This window comes from Sitodiplosis mosellana, unplaced genomic scaffold (assembly GCF_009176505.1).
Source record: "Sitodiplosis mosellana isolate CC-2019 unplaced genomic scaffold, AAFC_SMos_1.0 Smas_scaffold_1, whole genome shotgun sequence".
Taxonomy (NCBI): domain Eukaryota; kingdom Metazoa; phylum Arthropoda; class Insecta; order Diptera; family Cecidomyiidae; genus Sitodiplosis; species Sitodiplosis mosellana.
In genome coordinates, this window is record NW_022595244.1 from 2,136,120 (window position 1) to 2,153,833 (window position 17,714).

General features: G+C 36.3%; 1 protein-coding gene and 1 long non-coding RNA gene across 5 annotated transcripts in view; both read left to right on the forward strand.

Annotated features, from left to right (window-relative positions):
• Positions 1–284: 284 nt before the first annotated feature.
• Positions 285–794, forward strand: LOC129571273 (uncharacterized). The gene is made up of 3 exons (XR_008688244.1): positions 285–370; positions 432–494; positions 566–794. It is a non-coding gene; the product is annotated as an uncharacterized LOC129571273 (long non-coding RNA).
• Positions 795–13,673: 12,879 nt separating this feature from the next.
• Positions 13,674–17,714, forward strand: part of LOC129571286 (homeobox protein 5-like) — a 53,183-nt gene continuing 49,142 nt past the window's right edge. Inside the window, exon 1 of one of the 4 annotated variants that reach the window (XM_055451061.1) lies at positions 13,674–13,777. The gene's annotated coding sequence lies outside the window, so the exon portion shown is untranslated. Of the gene's footprint in view, positions 13,778–15,287; positions 15,791–17,183; positions 17,242–17,714 lie in introns of those variants that run through there. The other 3 variants (XM_055451080.1, XM_055451069.1, XM_055451074.1) reach the window with 3 other exon arrangements.

A 17,714-nucleotide genomic window follows, 5' to 3' on the forward strand; every position in this document is an offset into this window, starting at 1 on the left:
GGCTGGCGGCCAAACGGGTGGTCCGATGTGGACACGCAGGAAACTAAAGTCAATTTTTGCGAGCTCAATTAATTGGCAGCATATAAAATATAAATTAAGATTCGTTTATATTTTTGCAATATTTTGGAAATTTTCAATTTTTTCTTTTTCTTCTTCTTCGTATTTGAATAGTCTGGGAGGACACCAGCCATACGTTCCAGTTGTATTACATAACGACAAACCAAAGAACCTGAACAGCGCTAATGCACCAGGAAACTCATGTAACAGTCAGAATATTTGTGGCTTACAAAACGATTGGAAACAAAGAGCTCGGGTACTTTGCTCATATGACGCAACGGACAGTACTGAGCTTAATCTCAGCGCTAATGAGGTGAGATGGTTTCAAATCAGACTTTCTTTTTTTAAACTGACATAAACATCTTTAACAACAGATCATATTTGTGACGGAATTAAATCCCCTCAATTCTGATTATATGTATGGAAAACAAGGCCTGGTAAGTGAAAATGGAAAAAAAAAAAATAAAATTTGAATTACGTGATTTTTATTTCAATCTTTATTTTTTAGATAAATGGCTTAGTACCAAAAGCATTCTTGGAACTTTTGGAAGAATAATTTTCTTGTGGTATGGCATCGGAGTATATTGTTTCGATGTTTCGATGTTCTGATATCATTTTGCCTCCTAACATTCAATTAAATCTGTTCGCAAATATTTATTCTATTCCTTTAGAAATTTAATTGTAATAAATACTCTCTTTGCTTCAGGTTCACATATTCTTAAAATACGCATAGTTAAGCAGGGGGTTTGTAGATTGAAACACAAGCACACTAGCGCCGCAGTTTGCCCTACAATATCATATACGGCAAGCTGCAGAACTATTCATTCAGTATATATCATGCAGCTCAACTGTCAATCTGTAACCCCCCTGTAGTTAAGATATTCATTAGATAACTACTATGTATAAAATCGTATTGTTGATTTTTAAATAACGATACAAATAAAACAGCCATGAAATGTTTAGAAAAATTCATATTATTTATGTCTGTTTGAAGTTCTACGCGTGGTTTTAATTTTGAAGCCGTCTGTATCTCCAAAATAGCAACAGACTTCTTTTAGAATCATTCGGATATCTATATGTTGAGTCTTATTTTTATGTATTCTTTATTGAAGGTTCTTTAGATTGTATGACGCATTAGGAGGAGATAAATTTTGCAAAAATTTCGTGAAATAAACGCACGAAATCGTTCTGCAGATTTTCATTGCATTTCATGACCAGTCAATTGAGCAGTTTGGAGCGAAAATGTAATACAGAAAAGTTGCGTGGAAAAATGTCGATGATGAATGAACGGAAAAGGGATAGCTATATAGTGAACTATAGTGAACTATATAGCTATCTCTTTTCATTTGAAAATTTTCCGCGCAACTTTTCTGTTTAAAATTTTCGCTCCAAACTGCCCAATTTATGTTCCTCGTGATAAATTTATCCTAGGGATAAATTTTTTGGTCAAAATACCAAAATTTCTAGCAAAATTCTTACTCAATTTAAATTGATGTTAAACTTTATTTCTGTTCTTATTGGTGCCATAAATATGAAAAATTTCCAGTCATATTAAAATATTTGAAATTTTTTTATACCAAGGATGAATACCGGAGAGGAAACAAGAAATAAATTGTCAATTTTTGCTCAAAACACAGTCAAAATTGAAGTTCAAGCCAATATTCCCTGGTTTTTCATCACAAATTTTAATAATACGGATATTTCGAATCAATTTTTTCACAAAAATGTTCAACATTTTGCTATCCTAGGGATAAATTTAAAACCATGTCCATACTTGGTCATGAAGTTTTTTCATTTTATTTTATTTAACACTGGCCAATCACTGGCTAAATTTGATTTTGTACAATATTATTTTATAATTTGTAGATATTAGTGGTCGGGAATAAAAATGACTAAAGTTGAACCACTTATGGATAACCGTAACACAATATTCTTGATTTTTAAAAGTGCAACATAAATTCTGTTCGGCTGTAAGTGAATCGTAAAATATCTGTGGACTATAGAAATCGTGTTTCACTTTAATTGAAGCAAAAATTTTCGATACACTTTCAAGTCCATTGGAATGATGATTCATTTTAATGTTTGTTTTGGTTGTGATTTGGCTTCGGAGTGAAAATTAAGTGATAAGGAGCGCGAATTTCGATGTGCCGATAACACCATTGGATTGGGCACATGAAATACTGTATGAGAATCGAAAAAAAAAATTTAACTTTTTTTTCGATTTTTGCCTGTTTCCGATATTCTACATGGGAAGTTTGTATGAAAACCTCGGAGCACCGGTGCTTTACCCGTATTGTTATACACATCAACAAAGCAGTCAAGCTTCACCGTTTAAGCATGAATAAAAACAAAAAAAGCAATAAAATGAAAAAAAAGGGTCTTTTATTTAAAAATTCTTATTTTCAGGATTCTTTTGTCTTCTTTGTTTTCATCTTCTTTGTGTTCTCTTTCTTTTTTTGTTTACAGCACTCATGCTGCGCGTCTTTGCATATACCTAACATTCAGAGCATTGAAAAACACGAAAACAATTCGAGCTATTTTTCGCGTTTTCCACGTTTCTCGCGTTTTCGCGTTGCGTTTCTCGCGTTATTCGCGTTTTTCGCGTTTTTCACGTTTTTCGCGTTTTTCACGTTTTTCGCGTTTTTCGCGTATTTCACCATGAAGTAGACGCATAAATGAATCGACTTCGAAAAAGAGAAAAGAGGCAAAAAAGCCTGTCCAACATGCCGTCGCAGATTCAAAACAACGCGGGCAATTATTATTTCATAGAATTTGAACAAATTAAGAATTAAGTTTAACTGAATTATGTAAAAACAACTGAACGATTCATGTCTTTAATTCAATTCATTCAAATAAATAAAAACAGAAAACAATAAAATAAAAAAAACGTCTTTCATTTCAAATTTCTTATTTTCAGGTCTCTTTTTGTTTTTAGGTTCTCTTTATCTTCTTCGCTTTCTTCTTTGTTTCTTATTTTCAGGTCTCTTTCTTTTTCCTCTTTGCTTGACCTTCCCTTTTGTCTTCGTCTTCTTTTATTACACAGCATGCTGCGTGCATGCTGTTACTATTGTTGGAATAATAAAACGCGAAAAACGCGAGGTAATTAGCGTTTTCGCGTTTTTTCGCGTTTTTGAATGCCCTTTTTTATACTACTTAGGGCTCAAATTATGCTCTAAAATAGGAGCCGCTGGTTTGGTCATAAATGGAAAAATCATATGAAATTCAACTCCGAACCAAATCCTATAGTTTTGAGACGTCACCTGTCAAATATGACAAAAATCCGTCGGTAATTGCAGATTTTATTCAAAAAAGAAATCGGTCAGGTACTTTTGAGACACCCTTTATTTCAATTTAACACATTGGTTTTGGAAAAAGTAGGGAATGATTACATAAATGGTTAAAAATATTAAATTCTTTCAAATAAATGTCAGCATTAGACAGTGAACATAATCTTGGCCAAATTGAAGCCGATCTAAAAGTTTTTAACTATTAACAGCATCTACTCTTGAAGGTCTTCAAAACTGCATTTAAACTTTTTAAATTGAACAGCGGAGAGAAAAGTTGAATTTTGGGCCTAATGTGTTCGGTAAGTGATTAAATGAATTACGATTCAGCTATTTTTTCAATTGAAGAAAAAAACTGACTGCTGCCAATCGAAGTAGCGATATATAAAACGTTTGTCAGGTTACAAATTAATTTCAGTTGAAGAAAAAAACTGGTGTCCCATTCGATTTTGTTGATTTTAGGATTCCACAGAAAACACGTATACAGAATGAGTGCCCACAGCGAGAAACGCCGTCGTTTAGAGACAGACGCGGACGAAGGCGAATTGGTAGATTTTGCTAGCGAAACATCGACATCTAATGAACCACAAATCATTGATCCCGATGAAAACTGTCGACTACGCCACGGACTCAATGCCAACGTTCAAATTAAGATTTTCGATTATCTCACCGTGACCGACTTGATTCAACTTTGCGAGCAGAGCGAATATTTCCAGGCTTTAATAACCGAACAGGTCATTGGCAAAAAGTTGATTGACTTCACTACAACTGCAAAGAAACCAAATCGAGCACGTGACGTACGTCAGATGCAGATTCGTTGGACGTCAAATAAAATCTTCCAGGTTTTCGGTAAATCTATGCGCAAGATTAAGATTGCCGAAGATAAAGAGGTGTTCGAATGGGTACATTTCTTGCGACGTATAAAACAATACTGTGCCGTTGGTAGATTGACCGATGTTGAGCTACATTTCAGAGGATCGATCGCTCCGCAGGAAATCTTAGATGAATCCATGCCATACTTTACCAATCTCCATAAGTTGGTGCTCAACAGTCACAATACATGGTCTTTTTCGTTTTGTGGGAGAAATTTTTGGCTGCCATCGCAGTGACTGCGACAAATTTGACACATCTAACATTAGAGCAAAGTTATGTGTCAGGAAAATGGCTGACGAATGGCGGGATGCAGAGTTTGAAAGAGCTACGTCTGCATTGGGTACACATTAAAAACCATTTATTAACACTATGACTGTTCTTGGGGCATCCAGGGCCCCCAGCGAACTTCAAAGTTGAATAAAAGTACTAAACAGTGTATAAACCAACCGGAGTTAAGTTCCATTGCATAGATTGAACATTTCTCTACACGAATGACATATACACATATGCATATGTGTGAGTATGTGTAAAATACAGCCTGCCGCAAAACATGTTACGCTGGATTGTTCTTGGGGGACTACAGGGCCCCATGGCTATTATATATTATAACTGGACTTTGATAAGAGATATTGAAGTACTCAAGCTGCTCTACAACTTTGCCGAAGACACCAAGTCGTTATCTTTTATCAGTTTCGCAGAATACGCGAGAAACCGCGAAAAACGCGTTTTTTTCCTTATCCTTTTTCACGGAACTAATAAGAGATAACGAGATGGTGTCTAAGGCAAAGTTGTAGTACTCGACCTGTTCTACATTTCTGTCGAAGGGGCAAGTCTCTTACTTCTTATCGGCTTCACTAAAACGAGGTGAGAAAATTTCGCGATTTTCGCGTTTTTTTGCGTTTTTCGCGGAACCGATAAGAGATAAGCAATATTTGTTGCAACAAAATTATAGCAAACCTCGAGTATTACAACTTTGCTTCAGACACTAATTTGTTATCTCTCAACTATTTCTCATTATAACAGTCCAGATTTCATATGAAATACATATGGGGCCCTGGAGGCCCCCAAGAACCGTAATAGGTAAAAAATATGAAGAACAGTCATAGTGTTAAATGATCTGGCGGTGTTTTTGCGATCAAAACCAAAACTGGAAGTTTTCAGTCACTAGTTTCACTGATATCACGGAAGTGTTCGACTCATTGCCTCAAAGCTGCCCAAAGCTATAGTCATTTGCCGATTTCCACTTGAATAAACGGCGTGATAATCGCAGCATGACCCATATCAATGCAAATATGATGAATGGATATGGGTTTCTTCAAAAATTCAGTGATCTGACCACAATCGGTCTGACATCACACACGTAATACGGAAGCGATCTTTACTATCCATTGATTAAATTGGCTGTTCACAATCGCATAGAAGTATTAAAAATTTACATCGATTGCAAAGATGCTGTTGTTTTACCGAAAAATCAAATTATGCGTTATTTACAACGAGATTTCGGCTACACCCGTCTTCGTTCGATTGACCTACAAATTGGATTTAGTTCATTTGGTATATACGAATTGCATGCAAAGTTCATTTGCGATATTGTGTCCAAGATTAAAAGTGCCCAGAATTTTACTGTCATGTGCGAATCGTGTGGGTAAATCACATGTTAATATTTATGAAAAAATGAATTTACACCAACGTTTTTGTTTCTCCATGTAGTTATAACTCTTTTAATAAATTCAAAAGGTAAAACTAGATAACAAAATTACTTAACTAATAATAAGGCAAAGAAATGATTAGAAAATTGAGTTGGAATGAATCGATTTACAATGCGTATGAAAAAATGATGTTTTCGTGAGAGCGTGTGTTCGGTTGAGCGGTCGAAGTGAGAAGAATGAGTTGACACAAGAGAAACAATCAAGTGGCTGTGAGACGGCGACAAGTGTGCTGCTCACGCACACACTTGCATTCACGTCAGTGAATCCTTGTGTGTGTGGCTGACACTTCTCGCCACCGCACGGCAAATTTAAGAAATGACAATTTGAATTCTATCGTTAGGATGTGCTCGCCACAATCGACACTTGAAGGCGTGAAATTTTGGATCAAGCGCCACATTTGAAGCAACTAGGAATATCACACCAGGAAATGGATGATATACCGGAAGAAATGCTCGAAATTGTCCAGTCAATTCGGAAACGTCGCATCGCCTTGATTTCACAAGGCATCAACAATCCTGAACAGTTACACTTCGTGAACCGTTACACCTACGTATGATGTCCACACCATTTTGAAGGCCACTGTCGACAATGAATTTCTTGGATACGAACAATTACAATTGATGAGAATGTAAATTTACATTTCGCGCGCGTTCATTCGGCCCTCCGCGGCAAATATAAAATAAAATTTTTAAAATATTTAAAATAAAGTATCTTATTTATTCATTTCTTTATGCCCAGCGGAGCGGGCGGGGTTCAGCTAGTTATGTATAATTTTAATGTCGAAAATATGGGAAATCTGACAGAGACACTAGTGTCGAACAGCGACTCTGCCGATTCAGTTCAAGTCGAATTTAAATCATTATCTGATTTACACGCGAGGACTCTGCATGCAGGAGTGTCGTTTGGAGCTCGTGTACAAGTTGTGTAGCTGCATCCCTCATTTCTATCCAAACCGAAGTATGTCTCGGCATTTATTCATTTTTCTGCGATTTGATGCTCTAATCTAAGTCTAGTTTAATCCGATCCGATCCATTTTCCATAGTCGCCAACCCAAAGCCCATATGTTTGTACGAAGTGTTGAAAAGTTGTGTGGCTCCAAAAGCGCAAATGCTGTTGGAATTTTGAATGATGAAAAATGGACGAGCCAGGGTTGTTGATTGCCACTGCTTGCAAAATTTTGTCGGCAGTGATGTGCATATTCTTGGATATAAAATATTCGAAGAGACAAACGAACTGATCGACAGTATTGCAGCAACATTGGTATATGAAGATCATCCGGTTTTACGTTACAAACGAAAGATTTTCTTTTCCTTAACTGATTTCTGGGGTAAACGATACGTGTTTTTCGTTCGAACTTTCTATTTAAATTTTGTCGAAATGCAATCTTTCAACATTTAACCCAGTTTCAGTGGAGGGATAGCACCACTTTTTACAGGAGTCTGTTTACTTGGTGTCGTTTAATTTATATATTTTTTCACAATTCATTTATTCTGGCATATGTGTGGTGGAGACATCAATTGAGTGGGTACGGGAGGAGACCATATCAATCAAATGGAAGGACAAAGTGTAGACAGAAACGATGACATCGAATTATTCGATATTGAAGAGGAGAATGAGGGTCCTTCTGATCGCCACATTCACAATGTTCCAAGAAGTTCCACCAAAATTACATTAGAAGTGAATTATGCACAAACAGTAAATATGCATCCAATTTCAGCTTTGCATTTCGCACCAAATTTAAATAAAATTCCATTGCATCGCTGGCTCAAACCATTCAATGTTTTAATTTAATTTCAATTGCTATTGGCTTTGTATATTCAAATATCCAGTGAATGGCGCCTATTCACAATTGAAGATCATTAACAACAGTTGAACTCATAATCACATTCGATGTCGTGACGCTCATAAAAATGGCTCATTGGGTAGTGTGCGCTGTAGATTACATGAACATGGGACTATTTTAAATGTTTTTACCGTGTCGATTATTTATTTGTTCGTTTTTTTGTCTCGTTTTCGTTGTCCATTTTTCCACTGTTGACCATGGCAAATATCGTGTATGGTGTTCGCATTTCGGTGCTGTGTGTGTGTGTGTTTGCAATGGCCTGCGGTCAGATTAATGTACTGTTAAAACGCGATCAATGTGTTTCCACAGTCCGTCTCTCAGCCGTTACACAATGTATACACAGAATTCTGTATTAATACCACCAATAGACAAAAATCAACCGAAAAGAGTTGAAGCCAGCAGGAAACTAATCCCTGAATATGATATTTATGACACGCTCCTGCATGAGTGCGTCGCATTAACGGTCGCTTTTGCATTGTACATTTTCAAATCATTAAAACTCAAAGTCAACTGACATTCCTTTCCTTCTTTGGTCCTGTCATTCATGTAGGCTGATATCAAAATAGATTCCATTGTGGGTGAACTGAAATCCTGCGTAATTTTACGAATGGTATCGACTTTTAGAAAATTTTATATTTAATGAATTTTGACCGGACAATTTGATTATGCGATGATACGAGACCCAGCTCTTATCATTCATTCTATTGCGATGCACCCACCATGAATCTTTTTTAGTAGGTTGTCTTCTGATTGGCAATCGATGGGTGAAATCTTTTGTATGTGGCTCACAATGATTTTCCGAGAGGTGTATTCAAATACATACACTTTTCCTTGCTAGCAAATACGCCAATTTCGAGCGAAACCTACTACTCTAGAGTCATTTGCACAAAGAATAGATCCAATATTTTCATTTAAATTCTGCATTTCTATGAAATGTCAACTTTAGTGTGACAATTCGGATCAAAACGATATATTTGCATGTATGAGACTTATGTTTTCTGTGCTCTGTGCATTCGCTCATTATCGTCATTCGATTTGATTCATTTTGTAGGTTGTTTTTGTTGCGTTTATTTTTAACGTTTGTAAAGTATCTTTTCTAGTGAACGTGGAGTATTGAGTATGGTTTGTCAGCAATATGAATGCGTTCAGTGTTATACATTGTAGTACTGTGTATGCCAAGTTGTCCACTTATATGAAATACGTGGATTGGGGTCAATTAAAGCGATTCAAAAGTATCCTTTGGGCGATTACATTAAAAAAAGTCATTATATGATTGATGCCAAGGTAAATCTACGAAAAAAAAATAAAAAAAATTATTGGTGTGCAAATGGCTATGGACTTTACACATCCTTTCGATCACAATTTTTCGTTCGGTTTGACACAATTTTTCGTTCATTTACCTATTGCAGTAGTCAGTTAGTGCGATGCATTATATACTAACATATTCACTCCTGGCAGCGTGTGTATTGTGTTAATGCATTATGCTCTCGTTTTCTTCATAGCATTCCAAATTTTGTGTCAGTATCCAACCTTTTGTTTGTAAAAAAATTGAACCAATCGGTCTGAATTAAAAATATGGAAAAAAATTGTCGATTGAAAGAGGATTTCCATAGAAATGCTCTCATCAAATGAAATTGAATATTTGAATGGTTTGGAGCGAAAATGTAATACAGAAAAGTTGGGCGGAAAAATGTCAAATGAAAAGGGATAACTATATAGTTCACTATAGTTTACTATACAGTTTACTATATAGCTATCCATTTTCCGCTCATTCATCATCGACATTTTTCCGCTCAACTTTTCTGTATTAAATTTTCGCTCCAAACCATTCATTTACAACGCCATAGCAATGCAATCAGATGAAAAATCTCTTTTACAAAGTGTCATTTTTACATGATGTAAGCTTCGCTTGCGGCAGTAATTCATCAAATGAAATGAAAGCGAAAATTTTGTAGCTATTTGATTTGATTTATTTTATTTTACAAATTTTATTCAAACTTACTTTGACTCCATTGATGGCAACAGTCAATTTTGCCGCAGATTTCGTTCTATAAATGATGAACTCAAATTCAATTTTTATACATGATATTCATAATGGTGTGAATTGAACCAAATAAAGGTATCAAATGTGACAAACGTATAAATCAAATGTTTGTGAATATGTCAAATTATGTTATTATTATAATCAATGGAATTATTTGAAAAAAAAATTTAATTTATGCCTTCGTTCGTTGACTGTGAATGCATCGAAGATGGTTCGCCAAAGTCACACATACTTTACTTCACATCGAACATTTTTAATCTCATTTGTGTGACATATTTCATTAAAAGCAATTAAAATGTAGCAAAAAAAAGTACATGTCAACAGCTCACAAGCGCGAAACAAGTTTGTTCATTATATCTTCTGCAAAATGAATTTTGTCCTTTGATTTGGATGCGAATGGTGTGGTGAGACAAAACCTTTTCATTTGGCATCATCATTGTTCTTCGTTCATTCTTGAAAGTTAGAGTCAGCACTTTATCGGGTACGAAATGGAAACGCAGAATAAATTAACAAAAAGCTTTCAGCTTCGTACGTCTGACACAAACAACTGAACCATTTTAAGAACAGAATTGCATTGAGTAAAGAGAGCGAGCGAAAAAAAAAAATGAAAATAAAACGAAAACGATCGGCTAAAAGATATATGATTTAAGCCCACGTGCACTGCACAACTGCATCGTCTGGCTGTACAGCGCAAAATATCTATTGCCACAATTTGAATCGACAAATCACGTATGGCATGCTACAAAAAATGGATTTTCATTTATGAATGGACTGGTTACGAATTCGTTGGCGCGATTCATAAATTTATCAAAACGTGAGTGTGTCGTTGTTGTTGTTCCTTCGTATTTCATTTTTGCTCAATCGCCTTATTGTGCGCTCTTGCACATTACCATAGCGTTCCTAAAGAGTCTGAGAGATACTCGAAGAGACATTCTTTTTTTCGAAGCATGTGCGCCGTAGATTTGCATGAATGTGAGATTCGGATTGAGTAAATTTTATGATTTCTTTTGAATGGGTTGCATTTTCATGAATGAAGACTGACTGACGACCAAAGTGTTTTGAATTATTGTGAAGCGATTAAATTTGAATGAAATTTTTAATCAACGAAAATTGAAGCGAAATTCCATTGAATTGATTTTTTCCGACTCAAAAAAATGAAGGCTTTGGGAATGCCACATTCCCTTGATTGAAATAAATTTAGTCAAAGATTTCCAAAATGACATCACAAAGAAACACAAAAAAATGCTTGTCTGGCATGTGCGCCGTAAACGGTAAAGGCTCAACTCGGAGAAACAGTTAATTGTGTCATATGCTTTTTTGACAGTCTGAAAGCGCAGCCGAAAAAAACTGAAAACCATGAAGTTAAATCCCATTGAGAGAGAGAACAAGAGACAAATTGCGAACAGGCGATTTAAATGGTATTTAAAGCGATTTCAATATTCGAAACGAATTAATTCAAATGTTTTGCAATTAAACGACTAAATAAGGAAAAGTGAATGTGTGGGCTGTCACCCGATTACTGGTTTGTTTCAATCGTTTTTTTTTTGGTTCCTTCTCTCGCTCTCTCTCACTCTCTTCGCAGTTATTATGCATACCTTTTTGCATATGGTAGTACTGAATGAACGTCAAAAACCAACGAAACGGTGCCATGAATTCGGTTACAGTTGTTAGTATTTTTTTTCTGGTGTCGATTTGCATGTACCAAAAACATCCATAATGTTAAGTAACTGCCACATGAACTGTGGCGCAGTTACAGCCAATAACAATAGCAATTATTGACGATTGAACAATGAGAAGACAAGAGATGAAAAGAAAAAAAAACACAGAATTAGGTTCAAAGCAATTTGTTTAGCGCTCACCTTATTGTAATACCCATAAATAAAGTTGTGATTCAAAAATTGACAGTTATTTTGAGAAACACATATTTTTTCTCTTCGTTTGTGTGTGTGTGTGTGTGTGTTTTTATTCATTTGGAAAATGGGTGCAGCAAATTAAAAATAGTCGTGTTCTTTATTTAACGTGATTCAGTGCAAAGTTCTGTAAAAACGGAAAAATCGAAACACGTGTTAGAATCTGAAGCCACTTTGGGACGCATTCCTAATTTTACGACTATTGTGGGAAATTTTATACGATGTTCGGTATGTGTGTAAACAACTCCGCAAATAAAATCCTTTAATCATTTTCATTTGACGAATGAGTGGTGGGAACTGGTGGCTGAAAAAAACAAATTGGAATCCCAGCGATAGGATAGGAACGTAATAACGATTGCGTGTTCGTTGTGGGGAAAAAATAAATTACATTGTCACAATGTGATGTTTTTGTCATCATTATAAGGCAATGTTTCTGGTGTGGCTTTTGGCTCCTGTTCTTTTTTCTGATTCGCTGTTGTTTTGCCGAAATGAGCGAATCGTCTATTCTTAGCTAGCAAACGTCACGGTATTATCATCATAACGAGTGATGAGTAGCCACCGCCGCTGGCGATGGTGCAAATGTCGTCATCTATTTTTCCGGTCAGACACACGATGAAAACATAGAATCTCGGACGATAGAAAAAAAATCAACAAAAATGATGAAAGTTAGCGCCTTAAGGAAATAGCAACAAGTGAGCTATTTTCGCTAGATGATGCCATTTGTTGAGCATTTCGTTGACACATTCAGCGAGAAAAAGAGCTATTTTATTGCTGGTACTGACACCCGGCACATCCAATTCTCAACACTTTTGCTATTAAATTTCAACCGTGAGACACACACACATAAAATTTATAGTGTTGAACAAAGCCTCGACGATAGTTTTTTTTTTTGCTTAGCTGGAGCTTCTATTCGGAGAGGCAACGATATTCAATCAGAAAATCAAAAGACAACCGCTTTCAATTTAATTCCCGCCTTTTATTCACAGACTTCTTTGTTGTCGTTGTGGTTTTTTTTTTCTTCTTCGGTGTTCGCGTCGTGGCGGCCGCTCGTGCTGGAGAGCATATGTACATAAATGAAAAGAGATGTCAATAGCAAGAGGAGAGTGGCACGAGCGAAATATCGAATCATTCAAATAAGATCATGCCGAATATCTCAACGACACTTTCAATGAATCGATTTTCATCGTTTGCCAGAACGAGATGCAGCGAATGAATGAGTGGATGAAAGAAGAAAACGAAAAGCAAGCGACGTACACACAATAGCACAACAGGACAAATATAGAAAAAGAGGTTGGACTCTATATTTGGCCCACGCAAACATTTTCAGTTCCACAATATAACTTGTTGCTGTGTATCTTGCAACTGTGGCTGGCTTTCAACTGAAGTAATATAGACGAACTTAAAGCGCGTACCCGCGAAAACGTATCGCATCGTGGAGCAAATAACAAAACCAGCGTAACCGTTGCGTATGGAATATACAACTGCAAAAACTTTAAACTACATGCACAAATACACACATAAGAACCGTCATTCGTAAAATCGAATGTGATGACGTCACAATCCACACACATGAATGTGGCATACGAGCAGAGATACCCAATTTCGAGAGTTCGAAATCAAATAAATCGATAATCGAACAATTTGATACGATCTTTGGCATTTATTGCGAAGCAAACAACTTAGTACGGTTTCCGTTACCGCTGTCACGTACTACAATCCTTCCTCGTAACGTAAGCGAGTCGCACACACAGCTTATCATACGATTTTCATTCTCAAAACGCTCGTAATTCATTGTGATATTTTCACGACGCAAAACTTTGCGGCCCGTCTACAACGCAGCCCAAGCTTTCTTGGTGTGTGCGCGCGCTCTGCGCCCCGTTTATAGACTCGAAGTGCATGTGTGAGTGTGTGCTCTGAAAATGAAAAAAAGCAACAGGCGAATATGTGATGATCATAACAACCGGCATCAGCACACAAAGCACACTCATTACATTTGACTTCGACTAAAAAAACACATTTTATTCCGTCGTTGGTGCAACCGAGCAACGAAAAAAAACGTAACACTTCAATTTAATAACCGAAAATTATCTCAATCTTCTTTTCATATATTTTTTTTCTCACACATTTTCCGCGCGTTTATCGTATTTACGTTGTGTCTTTTATTTCGTTACGTTTTTAAGATAGCTAATTGATCCAGTGAATTGACTGTAATAAAATAAAACCATCGAAAAGCAATTAAATCCGTTTGAGTGAATTTTAAGAAAATTAAAATACTTTTACTGAAACATATGAACCAAATTTGGACGGAAATTTCAATTGTGTGTCTGTGTACGCGTAAAAATAGAGACTTTTCGTTGGTTCTGTTTGTAATTTCAAGTTTTTCAATTAGTTTTTGTTTTTTTTTGGTTTTGATTGATTGTGTTTGGTGAATGTGGAACACGAGATCAAAGCATGCTCCCAAGTGTTGGCAACAGTTGTCATTGTTTTGCTCATCAATGTTTGAATCAATTTTCAAAATTACTTTGAAAAACCCATAAATTTTGCACTCAAATCATTTGATATTTGGGTCAGAAAGAGCCACGATTTGGATACACGTTCAGTGTCAACGGGAAGAAAATAGAGAGTTTTTTTTTCGGAACGTGTTAAAGGTGAACATTTATTCCATTTTGAAAGCGAAAATGTCCGATGGGAGCATATGATCTCATTAAATTGCAAAAAAGGTTAACCTAAGAGAGAATTATTTCTCAAAAAGCCTCTCCTTTGTTTTATTCGAAAGTAAAAGTAGGATTTGTGAATTCCGTCTCAATGTCACGTCGACGATTGCTAAATGAAACCTTTTTTACAACATTCCTGTTCGCTCTCGTTCGCTCTCCTTCTTTCTCATATGGAAACATAAATAAACAATCCTAGCGTATACAGTGTCGAGGAGCATATATTGGGAAAATTCAGTGACTCGTGCAAGATCAAGTGTGAAAAATGAATGTACGATTTTTACAAGATCGTCATGACTAATTCGAATGGCAGTTGAAGCTAATGGCCGTAAGCGCATACCGAAAATAACGATAATTGAAATGAACCTAAATAAAACGCGAAAAATCAACGGCAACAGCAACAACGACCGCAATAGCAGCAGCAGCAAAAAGGCGGAATTTTTCACACTAAATGGAAAATAAAGAGTAATGAAAATGAATTGGAATCAAACGGGGCACACAGTGTGTCTTGTGTCTTTGCAACACATATCGCTCAACGTACAAACATATCAATAAAAAATTGAAATAAGTAAATAAATACGAAGCGAAATTATAAGCACACAATTTACAATTTTCACATGTTTTCAAAGTCGCTTGTTTTCACTCACACAAACACACATATGGCGAAAGGAGCAGAGAAAAAGTGGCAGTCGGAAATCGAGTGAAACGTGGAAATGGGCTACGTGTGCAACACGGCTGCTAGCTCGATCATTGTAAGCCAATGTCTCTCATTCTCGGCTCTAGAAGCTGAAATAAACACATTCGACACCGAAAATACTACGCACGACTATAAGCAAACCGTCGTCTTCGTCTAGCTGAGCATATTTAATTGCCGTCCGAGACGTCGGTCGCTTTTCTCTTCTCTTTCTTCTTCACAAGCCGCGCTCCGGAAAAACTTTTGTTAGTTAGTTAGTTAGTCAGTCACTCAGTCAGTCGGTCGAACTGAAACATTGCTCTCTTGTTTTTCTTTGCGCGAAACACTTCGGTTCGTTTCTTTTTTTTGTCATATCAAAAATCGGCTCGTTTGGTAAACTCGCTTCTCGATGCATCGCACTCGATAACATCACAGCCGATACCTTCGTTTCAGTTCAGTTTCTGTCCTTTTTTTATTGTGAAAATTGTTCGAGTGATCTAATTCATTCGAATAGTTTTGATTTTATTTTTATGTCGGTTGTTTTTTTTGGTGAATGTGTGTTTAATTTAAAGAGTAATAAAAATTTTGACACAATTTTCCGTCGAAAATTCCAATTTGTGGTGTGCGGTGTGTGAATCTGTGTACGTGAAAGCCAAATCCGAAAGAGAAGCCAGTTCAACACGTTTGTACGATCAGCATACATTACACTTTGATTACTGCACTGGCCTTTCGAATGTGCGCTTGTATATGTGTGTCAATTTTAAAATTACATCAAAAACCCATAAAGTGTAGGAACGAGGAGTGCGAGAGCCACACTGCACTTAACGTTGAAAAATGCCGAAAATAAACAAATCGTCGATAGAGAATTTGAAAGAGCGTCACTGCTCGATATTTCGATGATCGTTCGCCACACACGCGCTCTCTCTCTCTCTCTCTCTCTCTGCCTCTCTCTTGACTGCACGAACTTGGTCTCTGTGTAACAAAAAGTAAAAAAGAACATTTCAATGCATGTCGAGAGTGAGTGTTTGCATAGATCGTCGGCGCTTCAATACAGCGCACCCCACCTCAAACGCTCCGTATCTCTCGGTTGGTCGGCTCGACTGTGGCGGCTGTTGCCGATAGCGACAAAAGCGAAAACACTTTAATTGAAACACCACTTGTTTCTATTTTGTTCGATTTGAAATCATCACCTTCATCGCAACAGCCAAGAATCATTCGAATGTATATTTTCATAGTTTCATTTTCTGTTTTGTGTGTTTTTTTCTTTTTCTTCTCTTTTTTTGGCTTAAACACACAGCACGAGCAATACGAGCTTCAACAAGCCAATCTCGAGAGGGAGTGAAGGAAAAAACGGCGATCTCAATAAATTTCATCTCAATTTGTGTTGTTCAGTTTACACAAGTTGTTTCCATTATAATAAATTAAAGCCGAATAGAAAAAAAGGAATTAGACAAAAATACCTCATTTTGTCTATATCCCCTTTTAATGATCTGCAAAAAAAACAACGAAATAAAAACTATGAATAACACAACGAAACATCAAAATTGAAAGAATTTTGATCAAATGCGCGAAACAGAAGAGAGAAAAAACACATTTCTCGATTTCTTGAGTTCTTCTTTCTTTCTTTTTCCCCGTGAAATTTTCATCGTTATTCCGTTTTTTTCGCTCCTCTCGTTCTCGATATGCTCCCGGTGTCGAAAGTGTTGATGTTAATATTCAACTTTCGTATTAATTTGGCGTCTAAACCGAATCATTTCTATCGACCTTTTGGCCGTGTGGCCCATTTTCTCCCTCTCTCTAGTGACTTTTCATTTTTTTTCCTTTTCATTTTCATTCGTTCACTGTGACCGATTTAAACTTGGCCCAATGAGACTTGGAAAATGACTTCGTTATCTGTCTCTGTTGCGAGGACAATCGCCATTACGCAAAGCGACAACAACAAAAACAAAAAAATTCACGAGATTTATTTTCTGTTGTGATGGTCTAATTTTAATATCAAATCAGATCATTTCGCTATATATTTTTACACAACCGATAAATTTTCCAAGAACAAAATTCGAACCGAGTCAAATGAAAAAAAAAAGCAGAAAAGAAAATTGATATAAAAATGTGACACGTTTTATGTGTAAACGATGTGGTGAGTTGTCGTCGTTGTCGCGGTTTCGTCAAAACACACGCACACATTTCGATTTCATTTTTGCAATGGACACGGTATCAAAACCGATTGAAAATGTCAAAGCTTCACATTTGAGCCTCACGGCGTAAAAATCTTGTTTCGTTTTTGATGCTATTTTTAGTTAGTTACAAACATTGATGGGTATATATAATTCATCCGATGAAATCAGTGACAATTGATGTGTCAACATTTTGAAGTTGATCTTTCTACTCTCTTTATCTCGGTCTCCCTTCATTGATGCATGCAAATGTCATAAACGGCCTGCAAAACGAATCCTTCAACGTTTTGTGTAAAAAACAACAGAAAAACCGACAAGCAAGACTAAACATCCATTTGAATGCATTTGGCATTTGGCAAGCCTATGAACGTAAAACATCCTTTTGACAAATTTATGACTATCAATATATATAGAGGAGACGTTGGTTTTTCTGCGA